Here is a 16,004-nt window from a genome sequence, read left to right on the forward strand (position 1 = left end):
GTAGATTAGCTACAGTTAAAATGATGTTATTACCTATTGTTAATTTCTGTTTGTCAATGCTTCCTATTTCTCTCCCACTTAATTTTTTTCAAAGCATTAATCGATCTTTCGATAAATTTTTATGGAACAAACGTAAGCCCCGCATCGCTCGAGCTCGGTTACAGCAACCTTGGTGGGGTCAATTTTCCTAATATCAGAACATATCATTCTGCTTTCACGCTAAAACATATTTGGATTTCCCTCTCAGACAACTATTCAGAGCCTTCTACAGTATGGGGTTAATTAGAGCATGCGCAGTTTTCTCCTTTTATTTTTAAGTATGTGATTCATATTTCTCAACCTCCACGGAATCTGATTTCACCCATACTTACCCTCTCAATTGCCATTAGTAAACCCTTACTTGCTTCCTCAAAAAATATCTCTGACACTATTTTACAAACCCCAATATGGTATCATTCTAACCTTAAATTAAAAAACAGGATCCTTGCATATAAAGAATGGATCCAAACAGGCAACATAACTGTCAGACGACTTGTTTCAAATAATACTTTATTGTCTTTCTCTGAGATACAAGAAACATTTCATATATCCAACAAATATGCTTCACAGTTTGAACTTCTTAGGCCCCTACTCAATACATTTATTTCTTAACAATCTCTCCCAGTTGCAGGTACACACTCTCTTTCCTCCTCAATTGATTTTTCTACTCAACTGAAAGTTTCAACCATATACAAGTTATTGATCTGCCCTTCAAAATCTGTCTCAAAACACAAAATAGAACTTTTATGGGAATCAGATTTACACCAAAAATTTTCAGCTCACACTTGGAACTCAATATGGGCCAAGATTCATACTTCGTCCTCATCAGCAAGCATAACGCAAACATTGTATTATTTTTATAACAGATTATTTATCACACCCACAAGTCTATATAAATTCAAAGTATCCTCTCATACTAAGGGGTCGATTATGCATTGCGGTGGCGATCCGCCCGACACCATCCCCCACCCACCTCCCATTTCCCCCCCACCATATTATGATGGTGGGGGGTACCGTGGCAGACGGGAAGACCGTCCACCGCTTTTCCGCCCGGTCGACGAGTCGTCCGGGCGGAAAAGGGTTGAATATGGTGGCGGTGTCTGCTAGATATTACAATTGCAACTGGAAGCAGCCTTTCCGTGGCGGGAAAGGCATGCGGATTCCACAGTTGGGGGCCCGTTGCGGGCCCCCAGGATGTTGGGGAGGCACATGGGGGGTCCAATTACATGGACGACGTGGCAGGCACCGCGCGGTGCCTGCCACAATGTGCAGCCACAGCATTGTGGCGGGTGGTGCTGTGTGCACCGCCCGCCACAATGATGTGGATGGGGGAGGCCACCGCTACCGTGGCAGTGGCATCCTAATTGCCGGTGTGGGACCGCCGCACCACTGGCGGCCGGTCCCAGCACCGATAGGGTTACGTCCGCCCGCCATCCTAATAGGCCCCTAAATGTTGATCATGTGCACATGATAAAAGTGATCTTTTTCAGATGTTTTTTGATTGACCCCTTGTTAAAAAAATTTGGTTACAAATTTGGCACAAAATCAATGACTTTCTATTGGTGTTCCTTCCTTTTGATTTTCAATATATATTTTTGGGTAGTGCTGTCCCTTGTTGGGCTTTGCAACGTTTGAAAAGTAAACTCCTGGACTTAATGATCACCTTGGCTTTTCAAATTATCACCTCTAATTGGAAAGATACAGGAAAAATCTCATACATGGCATGGTGGAACCTATTATGTCATCATCATCGATTAGATCGCGCTCATGCTACATCTATTCCGTTAAAAATTAAAAAAGATTTGTTATCGTTACCTCTTACTTCATTTTTATCTAGGAATATGGACAGATCTGTTTCTAAAGTTTGTAGTTTCGAACCTCCTTAAATTATAACTGTTTTTAAGCACAATTGTTCACTTATTATATAGTTGATAAAATTCGCTTTTTTTTCAATATGATAATGCATCATTTTCCCTTTTCTTTTCCTTTCACCTCCACCTTTTTCAGTTTTCTTTCCTTCTTCCTTATCTTTAAAAAGATTAAAATGCAATTCTTTAATGCAATTCATTCCATATTACAAGTTTTACGCATGCATTCTCATAATAACAGTTATGTTTTATTGTTAATTCCTGATTAGTCTATTATCTCTTCCTTGTTATTAGGTTGTTACACTGTACATTCCACTACTTCTTGCATTCACTTGTATTGTTCTATTGATCATTATTATTGTCTGATGTAATTACATAGTGTTAATTTTTTATCTTCAATAAAGCATTTTTAAACAAAAAAAAACAATATAATACTAAGAAAGATCCAAGTGGCTAGTCCCTTTGTTCTTGGTTCCTGGCAATATGTAGTCTAGGGGTCATGAATGTGAGGTTACAATAACCGATCTTATCTGTGTATACCTATCGGCTCCCTCACCCACACAAAAACATGAAATAAGTAAAACATCCAATACGCAAAAGAATAATTACAAACAGCATCACCAAAAAATCCTAAACTTAAAATGCAATCTAAAAATACAAGGTGCAATCACCACTATTCAGCTCAACCAGGCTTCACAAGTCATCCAGAGGTGACAAAAAAGACAAATTAGATCTATGTATGATTGGAAGTATCCGAGAAGATTTTTCTCATAACACCGAGATGATAGAACAGCCAATGCTTGGAAACTGCCAGTGCACCAAAGAATGATTATCACCAACATAATTTAATAAGACCTATCGTTCAAGCACAAATGGTGTCTAGTATTCGACTTTCCACCTCTTATAAGTAAGTTCTCTCCAAAGAAGTAGAGGATGAAGTACACATACAGCTTCAAAGTAAAACTTAAAATCTTCTGGAGCAGCTAACATACTAAAAACTCAGAATGACTTCAGCCATTAAAAAAAGGTTACATGGAACTCCAAGCTCCGCTCATTCACTGCCCATAAGCCTCAACATCGTTGTTTCTTTTCTTCAGAGTGCTATAAGTGATTGTGGCACTTCCTTGCTGCTGGTCCCCAAAGCCACGAGACCCATTACCTAGTCTGTCCACCTTCTCCCATCCTCCGTTTGCTGGCTTTCCAGTGGCCTCGAAGAAGTTCAAGAGAGAGGACTCAGGAGAATAGGGGTGAAAGTATGAAGATAACCAGTTAAGCACACTCCATACAACCCTTGCTGACATGGTCAAACTGGGTAGGCAGGTGTCCAAAGTGGTGGTGGGGTCTGACAGAGATTCGAAGATTGCTGAAGTTCTGCCACTTGAGGTTTTGGACCACGTCAGCAGGAACTGTGAGAGGCATGTATGGAGGACACACACACGGCAGCCACTTCTGTCGATCATTAAGGAAGGGAGGAGTCACAGTCAGGCCAAGGCCTTACAGAATGAGCAAACACCATTCTTTGGTATACTGCAGCATGGGATACATTTTCTGCTGGCTCCATGTCATTTTTTGGCAAGGCTTATATATCAAAAATGAGACTGGAGGTGGACAAGCTCATTGATTCCCCTAGGAGTACTCTGAAGAAATAAGAACATTGATTTTCCAGTAGAGAAAGAGGCATGCTTTCTCCCTGAAGATTCTCAAAGTTAAAATGACACAGATACCATGTTCTTCCCCCAGACTGCCTGGTGATCCTGATGCCTAGGCACAACATTAATGGGTCTCAAGTGTCACTGGAATATTGTGAGAAAGGAATTTTGAAGCCGGAGAGGATTCCAGAGTGGGGGTTTTGCTTCTCCCTAGGTAAGAGATAATGGAGCCAGAGGACCTCCATAGTGGACATAGATCTCAGACCTGGACTCTATTGCAGCTGTCTATGGTATCGTGCAGCGAGTACCTAAGTCAGATGTAAGACCAAGGACCCATGTAACAATGATGGAGCAGGGTTTTTACTTTAAAACCGAATACCTGTTTCATTTTCGCATGTTATAACTAAAAGTACTACTGATTAATTATTAATTATTAAAATTTTGTCGAATGTTGTCTAACCAACCTTATTAACAAGAGAATTACACGTGGGAATGCTATTGCATGGCTAAAATAATAAGTGAACTAAGTTGGTGAGGAAACTGACAGAAATCGATGTTGCTTATGTGATGTTATTGTGTTTTGCGCTTAAATTAATATGCATTTAATGGCTTTTGATGTCGCAAATGGCTAGATAAATACATACACATAAGGGTATTAGCAGGGGAATAACACTGTATAATCATTTCCGTGCAGTAATTCTGTTTTATGTTTATTTTACTTAAGTTGACTAATGTGGCCTACTACAAGATGGCCACCATCCGCAGCCTGCATTCGAGTAGATGGAAATTTTACAAAAAGGCTTCGCTCTGCCTGTGGCCTTGCACCTCCGATGAACTGAAAAGCCATGAGCATGATGACAAGACCAGGAAATCTGCCAAGTGCCCCTGGAAGATGGAGATGTTGCAATTTAGAAATTTTGACTTTACGAACTTATAGTGATCCCAACATTTGATACAAATGTACCTAGTAGAGACATCCGTAGATGTATCGAATTAGTCATGAACATTCAATTTTCCTATTCATTATTTGGGACAATCTATGTGTGAGAAAATCTCGCACAATATCGAAAATGTACCAAGATGACATTATTTCCGCCATTCGTCCGTTCTGAACAAAGAATTGTAACTTTATAGAATGTAATTTTTAGTATAAATATTAGTAGACTAGAGAGGTCTAGTGCCACTTTTTCCCGAGCTGATGATCCGAGGTCCCTATGCTGACGGAGAGGACGATGACTCTACATGACGGCAGAAAACTTTAATTCTTCTTCAGAGGACCGGTTCTGACTTAGGATCTGACATTTAGACAGAATAGGTAAATATGAGAGAAATGAATTTGCATTTAATTGGCTTTTCTTACAATTTTAGATAAATGAACCTTCTGTTTGAATCTCTGTCTCGGGTGGTTATTTCTGGTCATGTTTATTGAATTTCTTTGTTTATTCTTTGAAATGTTTATCGCTAGATTTAAAGCAACTAGCTGGTCGCATTGACCTCAAAGTACAGGCAGATCGGATAGGTATTAAAAGGTGTTTTTCCCCTTATACATGGCACTGATAAGAGTGGTAGGATGAATGTTGGTGTAATGGGCCCCACCAGCGTGTGATGTGTGTATGCGTGTGTGACTGTAAGATCACTCCGTCCGTGGAAGTAGAGGGGATTCGGAAGCTCTGATCAGCACCAGTTTCTTGGTAGCAGAAAGATGGTTAGTTATTGTCTTGATCTGGCGAAATTGCGTGTATATAGGCTTGTTGATTATTGATTGATATCTGTACTAACACTATATGTTGAAGTCGTGTTGAGTTTTATGTATTGTGAACGGCTTCTGGGACGTAGGGAGTTGGTGACAGTTCCGTAGTAGAGCAGAGGGAGTGTTGCTCTCGGAAAAGGCGGGATTGTTGGTCCTGTATGCAGACAGGGGAAACGTGTGACAATTAAAGTTACGCGTCACATTGTCTGGGTTCGATAAGGTAGCATCGCCGTGTGTTGCCATTAGAAACGTATTTTCTGTGTGAAAGAAGTGTATATGGTAGCGAAGGTTGTCTGTGAAGTTCTGGTCTTAAGTCCCAGGGATCCGTATGGTATTCCGTTAAAGCTTATTACTAGGAAGGTAATAGGTATTCTCTGAGCTTGCAAGAAGGACAGAGCAGAGGTAAGCGCTGCTTTGTTAACGTGTGATATAATTCTGTAGTAGAACAGACTGTTCGCTGTTCTCGGGAAAGACAGAATTCTGTGTGAATGTACTACATTTTCTGGTGTGAAAGTGCGTGAATGAGAAGGCATTCTGGTTAATTGTGAGACTCTTAGGAGCATTCCGGAGAAAAACAGTTAATTGGTGCTTGTTAGAAGGGTAAAGTAGAGGGATGTGCTACTTTATCAACAGAAGTAACGATTCTGTAGCAGGGCAGAGGTAAGCGCTGCTCTCGGGAAAGGCAGAATTCTCGTGGGAAAGGTCTTTTGCTGTTCTGTGGCTAGCGAAGCAGACAATGGAGATGTTTGTATGTTGTAACTAACAGACTCGTAGAAGTTGAAACAAAGTCTACCAAGTAGTCTTGTAAAGGAGGGGTAGACGAGAGGGACAGGAGACAGGAGCAGAAGCGACTGCAGCGACTGCTGACGTCAGGCAGACCGCGCTGTGATTGGACAGTGGGTTAGAACGGTGGAAGCGCAGAGATTGGTGTGCTAGTGTACGCCGCGCTAGGATTGGAAGACGTACAGGGTGACGTAGACGCTCCAGGATTGGTGCGTTGGTGTGAGTTGCGCTGGGATTCGCGGACTGAGTCAGTGACGAAGACGCTCCAGGATTGGTGCGTTAGTGTGAGTCGCGCTGCAATTGGACAAGAGATCGTACAGTTGTAGAAAGAGCAAACAGCTAGTGGAAAATAAGAAAAATGTATTACCACGCTGAGGAAAAGAAGAAGAAATCCTTACTTAGTAAAGTAAAGAACTGGTTTGACAAGGATAAAGAAATAGTGACTAGGGAAGGACAGTTACTGCCCCCGATAAGAACCCCGGCATCCTTCATGGTTGCGAAGTATGGGTATCATACCTGCATTTGGTTAGATAACTGGGTGAAGTATACAAAGGACGATGGAGTGTTAGCGTTCCCAGAACATGGTTCATTTAATCTGGCCATACTGAGGAACTTACGGGAGCAGATGATGAATCTAGAGCCTCGGCCTAGGCCGACGCAATTTGAGGCATTGACTGAATGGGAAGACGAAATGCATGAACGAGAGAAGCAGAGGAGTGGGGGTAACTACAGGTACATGTTTGGGCGAAAGTATGATCGCGAAACCCATCATGACCGGATGAGAAGGTGGCGAGATGCTAGTATGACTGAAGGATTATATCCTGTAAGAACGGCAGAGGAATCAGGAAGGGGAGATCCTCTTCCTGTGCAAGAGTGTCACATGGAGAGCAAAGAACATACATGACAGGTTGAAAGGAATAGCCAGTGAATTGGGAATTGACATGGACAAGGTAAAAGCTTTACAAAAGCCTTACCGAGTGGATTTTACAGATAAAGATATTGAGAATCTAAACAATGCAGGCCGAACAGGACAGATTAAGGAAATGATTGCTTTGCTGAAGAAATGGGGAGATGTAGAGAAATGGAAAGACAGATGGTACCGGAAGCGAGAGGATGGGGCAGATAGAACTTACTCGGCATTCCCCCTGAAAGAAAAAGAGAAAGCAGTGACAGCTTACCCCATGAGAGAGATTCCAGGAGGAGGGTATGTACAAGTCCCATGGACCAGACAGGATATTTTATCATTTACAAATGATTTCCCTCGACTAAGGGAAAAGCCCGTTGAGTGGTACAGACAGGTCGACAGATTTGTAAAGCTGTCAAAAGTGCTGTGGATTGATCTGAATAGTCTGTTTGATATAATTGTACCAGCAGACCTGTGGGCAGAATGTAAAATAGTCATAGACTGGCCCACTAAGGAATACCCAAGAGATCCAAAAACAGGAGCTCCAGACCCGGAGGTAATGAAGAAATATGAGCAGGTTATGGCCTTCTGGAAAAATAAAGTACCCCCCAAGGAAACAGACTGGGTTAAAATAGATCGAACACACCAAGAATTGAAAGAATCAGTCCATGCTTACTATGAAAGACTGATACTAGCTTTTAAGCAGTTCAGTGGAGATGAACACCTGGGAGACAAGGATCTGAGCCATTTTGAATATAGATTTGTGTACGGTTTGCGGCCGGAAATCAGTGACATGATAAGGCAGCACACCGTAGACTGGCAGAGTAAGAAGATTGATGAGATTCTGAGACATGCAAAATACTTCAGTGATGAGATTGAGGCAAAGCAGAGGAAGCTAAAAGAAAATGCAATGTGGGCACAGGTGAAAGTTGCAGAAAGACAGGAAGCTCAGTTGGTTGAACAGGCAAATAACCCAGGAAATAAACCTAGGTTTGGTCCAGTAAAAGGAAAGGGAAACATAGAGGAAGCCAAGAAAAAGTTCCCATGCCACAACTGTTGAAAATTGGGACATTGGAAATCCGAGTGTAAGAACCCACCGTCTACTAATGATGATAATCCATCATTGAATTCACAGGTGCAGAGTGAGGGGTGTGGTCAGCATCGACAACAGCAGAAGGCTGATAAGCAGCAGAATCAGGTGCCAAAACCACCCTTGCCACAGAGAAAAGGATCTCAGAAGTACAGCCAAGAGTCGGGATTCTACGATGAAGAGCAGGTAATCAAACCAAAACGCGCAAGCGTAGTTTCTCAGTACTGGCTGAAAAATGAGGGAAGCGACTCTGAAGGAGACTTCTGACGTTGCCGAAGAGAGGAAGAGGAGTGCGTACTTGGCGCAACTCTAGAAATAGACCAGGCATGGCCTTTTGTAGATGGGAAAATCAATGGTGAAAGTGTCACTTTTCTAGTTGACACAGGGGCCACGAGATCAACTGTCAGGTCAGCTGATATAAAGAATCTTCCTCTCTCGGACGAAGCAATCCAAGTGGTTGGTGTGTCCAACACACAGATTAAGACTTTACTTACTGAACCAGTAAGGGTTAGAATAGGGAAATTTTCAGAGATGCGCCGATTCGTGGTGTGTGACACAAGTCCTGTGAACTTGCTAGGCAGGGATCTGCTATGCAAGATGAATTGCACTATTTTCTGTACTCCAGATGGAATAACCTTTGAGACACCTGATGAGGATGTTCTATACAGAATGACCATGGATAACAGAGAATGTGAGGCTTTGGGAACATATGCAATATTTAATCCAGATGCATTGCCCCCAGAATTGAAACAGACAGTGAAAGCAGCAGTTTGGGATTTTACTGGAGAAGATGTGGGTCTGATGAGAAATGTAGATCCAGTAAAGATTACTGTAAAAGAGGGAGTGGTTTACCCAAACATACCGCAATACCGATTGACACCAGAAATAATTGAAGGAATAACACCCATAATTGAAAAAATGATCCAGCAAGGGGTGTTAAGAGAAATATTGAGCAGCCCATGTAATTCACCGATAATGGGACTGAAGAAACCTAATGGAAAGTTCAGAATAGTACAGGATTTGAGAAAAATTAACAAGATTGTTGTGTCATGTTGTCCTATTGTGCCAAATCCATCAGTGATTTTGTATCAGATTCCCCATGATGCAGAATGGTATACTGTCATTTATTTATGTCATGCTTTCTTTTCAATTCCTTTGCATCATGACAGCCAGCCAATATTTTCTTTTAGATTTGGAGAACGGATTTTGGCATGGTGCCGAATTCCACAGGGGTATACAGAGAGCCCTTCAATATTTAATCAATTGCTAAAGAAATCTCTGGAAAGTCTGACAATGCCTGAAAATTCGGTCTTGGTCCAATATATTGATGACCTACTTGTGGCATCAAAAACCCGTGAAGCTTGTGAAGTAGACACCATTGCATTACTGAATCACTTGGCAGATGGAGGATTAAAAGTATCTCCAGCCAAATTGCAATTCTGCAAGAAAGAAGTCCAGTATCTGGGACATAATATTGAGAAGGGCCTGAGAAAAGTGACCATTGACCGGATTAAAATCATTAGAGGAATGAGAGCCCCAATGACACAAAGAGAAGTGAGAATGTTCCTGGGAATGGTGGGTTACTGTCGTCAGTGGATAAGTAACTTTTCCCTGATTGCCAAACCATTGATTAAATTGACCAAAAGTGAGGTGAAAGACCCATTAGAACTAAACCCAGAAGAAATGGCTGCATTCAGAGAGCTAAAAGACAGACTATGTGAAGCTCCTGCCCTAGGAATGCCCGATTATGAAAAGGAATTTGAGCTGTATTGCAGTGAGAGAAATGGATGTGCACTTTCAGTGTTAATCCAGAAACATGGACGTCTGAGGAGGCCCATTGTCTATTTCTCAGCAACTGTTGACCCAGTAGCTGTGGGTTTACCAGGTTGCCTGAAAGCAGTAGCTGCTACCTGCAAAAGTCTGGAACAAAGTGAGGGAATCATAATGGGATACCCTGTACGGGTATTCGTACCTCATGATGTGGCAATCCTTTTGACAAGGAGCCGGACACAGTTCATGTCTCATAGTCGGCTGACTAAATATGAGAAAGTCATTCTTGGTGCAACTAATGTAAGCCTGGAGAGATGTGTGAATGTGAATCCAGCAACATTGTTGCCTGATGCTGAATGTGTGGGAGTGAGAAATGATGTTGATCATGACTGTCTGGATGTACTTGATTACTGCACAAAGCCAAGGCCAGACATAAGAGATCTGCCACTGCCTGAAAGTGATCATGTGTTGTTTGTGGATGGATCTTGTCTGAGAACAGATGAAGGAGTGTTGAGTGCTGCATATGCTGTGTGTAAAGTCTCAGAAGTTGTGGAAGCATCACCTTTGAAAGGAGTTAAATCCGCTCAGGTGGCAGAATTGGTGACACTAACAAAAGCATGCAAGATTGGGAGGAGTGTGAGAGTGACTGTGATGACTGACAGCCAGTATGGCTTCGGAGTTGTCCATGATTTTGGCCAGCTATGGCTGCAAAGAGGTTTCCTGACCTCAAGTGGAACTCCCATAAAGAATGCTGAAGTGGTTGGAAAACTGCTAGAGGCGATACAGCTGCCTAAAGAACTAGCAGTTGTAAAATGTGCTGCTCATGGTCATGGTGATGATTTTGTAACTGTGGGAAATAAGTTTGCAAACGACATAGCACAATACTGTGCAAGAAACAATCACTCAATTAACAGGAGTAAAGAACGAGAAATGTCTTCTTGTTCCTTAATGTTTACTAATGAGGTGGGAACATGGGAGGAAGTAAAACAGCTGCAGGATGAGGCAGAAGACGAAGAAATGAGAGATTGGGTGAAAGCAGGTTGTACACCTAGAGAGAAGGATCATGTGTGGGTCTATAGGGATGGAAGACCAGTCATGCCAAATAGCATGCTATCAACAATGGCAAGGATGTATCATGGCCAAGGTCACCTGGGGAGGGATGCTATGATAAGAGCCTTTAAGCAAACCTGGTACAGTCCAAAGTTCAGACTGATAGCAGAAAGTCTCTGCCAGAGATGTCTAATATGTCAGCAATTCAATCCTGGAAAGAAAACAGTGGTAAGCCTAGGAACAATAGGCAGGGAGGGAGGACCTTTCACAAGAATGCAGATAGACTTCATTGAAATGCCCCCAGTCAACAGATTGAGGTATGTCCTGGTGGTGGTCTGTTTGTTCTCCAGGTGGGTGGAAGCATATCCAACAAGAAGAAATGATGGGATAACAGTAGCCAAATTACTGTTAAGAGAGTTCATCCCAAGGTACGGGTTCCCAGTAACCATTGAATCAGACAGAGGAGGACATTTTTATAATGAAATCATGGGTCTAATTTGTGAAGCATTGAGTGTACAGCAGAAGCTACATTGTGCTTACCGACCAGAGGCTTCTGGTGTAGTTGAACAAATGAATGGTACCATGTGCTTAGCCACAGGAATGAAATGGCCCGATGTCTTGCCTCTAGTCCTGATGACCATTAGGTCTACTCCAGACAGAACAACAGGTTTGAGTCCACATGAAATTATCATGGGACGTGCTATGAGACATGCATATGTACCAGTGAACAAGCTAATGACTATAACTGATGACATGATTTTGGATTACTGCAAAGGCCTGGCTGACGCAGTTCATTCTGTGTTTCACCAGGTTGGAGAAGACGCCACTACACTTGAAAAGAAACCAGCCCATGATCTGAGCCCAGGGGACTGGGTAAGGATAAAAGTCAACAGAAGAAGGAATTGCCTGGTTCCAAGGTGGGGAAGGCCAAGACAAGTCATCTTGACCACAACGACTGCTGTGAAGTGTGCTGGTGTGAAAAATTGGATACATGCAAGCCACACATTGAGAGTTCCAAATCCAAGAGACGGCACTGGAAAAGAATACTTTGAAGGATCCGATTCCAGTGATGATGCAGACAGTGAGACCGTAAGAAGGAAAAAGAATCCTGAAAGTGGGGAAAGTGAGTCAAGAGAAATTTTTATCCCACCAGAAGAGGTTCTGAAGAGAACAGTGCAAACTGCAGAAGCAAGTTCAGACTCAGAAGAATTACCCGAGGTTCCAATTGACAGTGACCAATACAAAAAGAAAGAAAGAAAAGAAAACAACATTCCAACAGAAGAGACACCTGAAACACATGGAGAAATTGTACAAGTTCCACCTGAGATAAATATTGAAGAAGAAGGGACAGACGAAGACAGAGAGGGACAGATTGCGGAAAAACCCCGAGGAGGTGTAGGGAACATCAACAACAAGCTAGGTGAAGGGACAAGTAGACAGCAAGAAGATTGTGTGTCGGAGACCCGAGGAGGGACAGAAGTAGGGAAATCTCAATTGGTGGAAAAAGAGACTAGTGGAGAAAAAGAAGTTGTTGGAGAAAAGAAAGCTGTTGATGTACAAGAGGTAATTGAAACAGAGTCTGATGAAAGTGACAATGAGATACATGGAGGACGAGTTCTGAGAAAGAGGACTTGGCTTGGAGAAAGAAACAATAAAGAAGGAAAACAAAAGAGAAATGCTAAAGGAGATCTTTGGCCAAATAAGATAAAGAGACTAAGGTACAGACTGACACGAGTTAACTCTTCGAAAGCTGAACAAGTGAACGAAGTGTCAAGTCAAAATCCTACCAAAGAAGAAGAAACAAAGATACATGAGAGAACTAAAAGAGTAAGAAAACCAAACCAGAGGTACAAGTCACCGGAATGGACGTATGTGGCACTGCCTGAAGAAGGAGAAGAGGCGGACAGCTACGTATGGAATTTCCTGTAGTGTGTTGATTAGTATATTTTATCAGTTAGGGAAATTAGACTATAATATGTCTAATGTAGATAATATTCTTGGGCAGTTGCCTATGAATAAAGCACTGAATCCTGCAAAAGAAGCTAACACTTTAGGTGAGATTTTCTTACAAACCAAAGAATTAACCTTAGAATATGTTTTTAGAAACAATTTAACTTGCAGTTTGAAAGGAGAAGAGAAGAATTTTCTAGACATGGTTGAGAGAAGAAGGTTGAACATGCACAAGAAAGCAGAAGGGCATAAAATGAGTGACACAATGTGGGATATTGAGAAAGAGAAGGAGTTGAAAAATGGAGCCAGTCCAACTGTGGCTATAGATGCTCCACAGAAAGGCAAACTGTGCATTACCAGGAAGAGATCCCAATATGATTATTATTTCATAGGGACTAGTGAGTGCCATGATACATACTTTATTGCAACCGGATGGGGATTTAGAGGAGGAGAAGATCCAGTTTTCCCGGGAGTGTATTATATTTGTGGGAACAAGGCTTATTACCGTTTGCCTGACCATTGGTTTGGTACATGGTATGTTGGCCTGGTCTTTCCAAAGATTTTCCACATGGATAGAGTAGATGATGCTGAACATTCTAACACATTAACACGCTATAGAAGAGAAACATGGACAGAAATTGTAGGAGATATTTTTGGAGCTTTAATTCCAGCAGTGGGAATTTCTTTGAATGCATTTGGCATTCGGAAGCTGTCAACAGTGGTGGATCGCTTGTCAACAAGCACCGCTGGAGGCTTTCTTTTGGTTAATACAGAAATGGTTGCTTTGCGTGCTATGGCGATGCACAATCGACTTGCCCTTGATATTCTTTTGGCAAAAGAGGGTGGAGTCTGTGGAATGCTGAAGGTTCAACATTGTTGCACTTACATTCCTGATGAAAGCAAAGATCTAAAAGTTTATATCAAAAATATTACTGATTTGCATGAAGAATTAGTACCACTGGAAGCTGAAAGTATCTGGACCTAAATGGCTAATAAGATGATTGCTATTAAGACTTTTGTAGCTAAGATAGGTAGTACCATATTTGGTAAGATATTATTTCCATTAACATGTGTAATTGTTGCATTATTGATCCTTAGATTAGGGTGTATGTGTTGTAGATATAGAAGAAATAAAAAGAAAATCGCAAAAGAAAATGTTAAAAGGAGACAAAAGAAACCAGAAAGAGATCCGCAAGAAATAGAATTAGAAGAGCTAAGAGAAAGCATGTATATAGAAACTAAGAAGGAAGATGAGATGGAAACAAGGGTTTAAAAACATGAACAAGAACAAGAAGATATTTTGAATTCTTCCAAAAGGGGAAACTAAATTGATTTTTGGGGGTTTTGATTTTTGTGGTGATCAGATATCACCAAAGGGGGGATTGATGGAGCAGGGTTTTTACTTTAAAACCGAATACCTGTTTCATTTTCGCATGTTATAACTAAAAGTACTACTGATTAATTATTAATTATTAAAAGTTTGTCAAATGTTGTCTAACCAACCTTATTAACAAGAGAATTACACGTGGGATTGCTATTGCATGGCTAAAATAATAGGTGAACTAAGTTGGTAAGCAAACTGACAGAAATCGATGTTGCTTATGTGTTGTTATTGTGTTTTGCACTTAAATTAATATGCAATAATGGCTTTTGATGTTGCAAATGGCTAGATAAATACATACACATAAGGGTATTAGCAGGGGAATAACACTGTATAATCATTTCCGTGCAGTAATTCTGTTTTATGTTTATTTTACTTAAGTTGACTAATGTGGCCTACTACAAGATGGCCACTATCCGCAGCCTGCATTCGAGTAGATGGAAATTTTACAAAAAGGCTTCGCTCTGCCTGTGACCTTGCACCTCCGATGAACTGAAAAGCAATGAGGATGATGACAAGACCAGGAAATCTGCCAAGTGCCTCTGGAAGATGGAGATGTTGCAATTTAGAAATTTTGACTTTACGAACTTATAGTGATCCCAACATTTGATACAAATGTACCTAGTAGAGACATCCGTAGATGTATCGAATTAGTCATGAACATTCAATTTTCCTATTCATTATTTGGGACAATCTATGTGTGAGAAAATCTCGCACAATATCGAAAATGTACCAAGATGACATTATTTCCGCCATTCATCCGTTCTGAACAAAGAATTGTAACTTTATAGAATGTAATTTTTAGTATAAATATTAGTAGACTAGAGAGGTCTAGTGCCACTTCTTCCCGAGCTGATGATCCGAGGTCCCTATGCTGACGGAGAGGACGATGACTCTACATGACGGCAGAAAACTTTAATTCTTCTTCAGAGGACCGTTTCTGACTTAGGATCTGACATTTAGACAGAATAGGTAAATATGAGAGAAATGAATTTGCATTTAATTGGCTTTTCTTACAATTGTAGATAAATGAACATTCTGTCTGACTGTAAGATCACTCCGTCCGTGGAAGTAGAGGGGATTCGGAAGCTCTGATCTGCACCAACAACACCCTGGTGGCTGGGCGCAGCTGTGTGTGATCTATAAATGGGCTTAATGCTCTTGAGGGCAAAGTCAGATCCCTTAAATGACCATGTCGGTCATTTGTGACTGCCCTGTCGAGCAATAGACCAATCACAGAAATCCTCCTACCAGAGCAGGACGTGTGCATGGTGCTGCTTCTCATTTAAAGCTATCCATTTCCTCGACTGGGAGATGTTGTTGCTGGAAACATTGGTAGAGAGGACAAGAGAAAGCCCAGGAAGGAAAGGGGAGATGTCTTTACCTCCAAATCCTGTGCCAGGATGAGAGATGAAGGTGATTTGGGTGCAACAGCGAACCAGCACTTTTAAAGGGGAGTCCCACCTCATGACAGAGACCACAGAGCTGTACACCACCTTTAATGACATTGATGCAAAGGTAGCATAACTGAAGCGCAAACTAAAGGCTTGCAGGTCCAGTGGTGGTAAACGAGAACCAGGTACAGAAAAGTGCTCAACAAATCCAAGGGGTTACATTTAAGCTGTCTGACCAGGATAAAGGACATTATTTTCAGATGTTTCAGAGACAGCACAGTTAACATCCTGGTTCAGCCTGAGCTTGAAGATCTGGAGGGCCTTGCAAGAACCTCTTAACTGTGAATCTTGGGGATTCTAATATTCTCTGACCGTG

Source organism: Triturus cristatus, chromosome 8 (assembly GCF_964204655.1).
Source record: "Triturus cristatus chromosome 8, aTriCri1.1, whole genome shotgun sequence".
Lineage (NCBI taxonomy): Eukaryota > Metazoa > Chordata > Amphibia > Caudata > Salamandridae > Triturus > Triturus cristatus.